The 214-nt window shown below is 39.3% G+C and overlaps 1 protein-coding gene across 1 annotated transcript in view; it reads left to right on the top strand.

Moving 5' to 3' along the window:
* The window catches only part of UXS1 (UDP-glucuronate decarboxylase 1), a gene marked incomplete at its 5' end in the record, with an annotated part of 12,586 nt that overhangs the window by 436 nt on the left and 11,936 nt on the right, over positions 1 to 214 (top strand). The gene's annotated exons all lie outside the window — the stretch shown is intronic.

The following is a 214-nucleotide window of genomic DNA, read 5'->3' as shown; positions in this document are numbered from 1 at the left end:
CCTGCTGAGGAACTTTCTCTTGAACCCTTTTTGGAAGTTAGGCATCTAAATCTCTTTTTGCAAGCTTGGAGATGAGCCTAAATTTTCCATGTATAATGTAACGTTAAAGGCCTTCAGGCTACATCACATATTAGTAAGTAAAGCCAGCCAGGACTAGTTTTTGTTACTATTGACAAAATGGTGTGGCATGGCCCACGTCTATTCAGCTAAATTT

The sequence above is a fragment of the Fulmarus glacialis genome, unplaced genomic scaffold, assembly GCF_000690835.1.
Source record: "Fulmarus glacialis isolate BGI_N327 unplaced genomic scaffold, ASM69083v1 scaffold15772, whole genome shotgun sequence".
Lineage (NCBI taxonomy): Eukaryota > Metazoa > Chordata > Aves > Procellariiformes > Procellariidae > Fulmarus > Fulmarus glacialis.
This window is presented reverse-complemented; position numbering and strand designations above follow the sequence as displayed.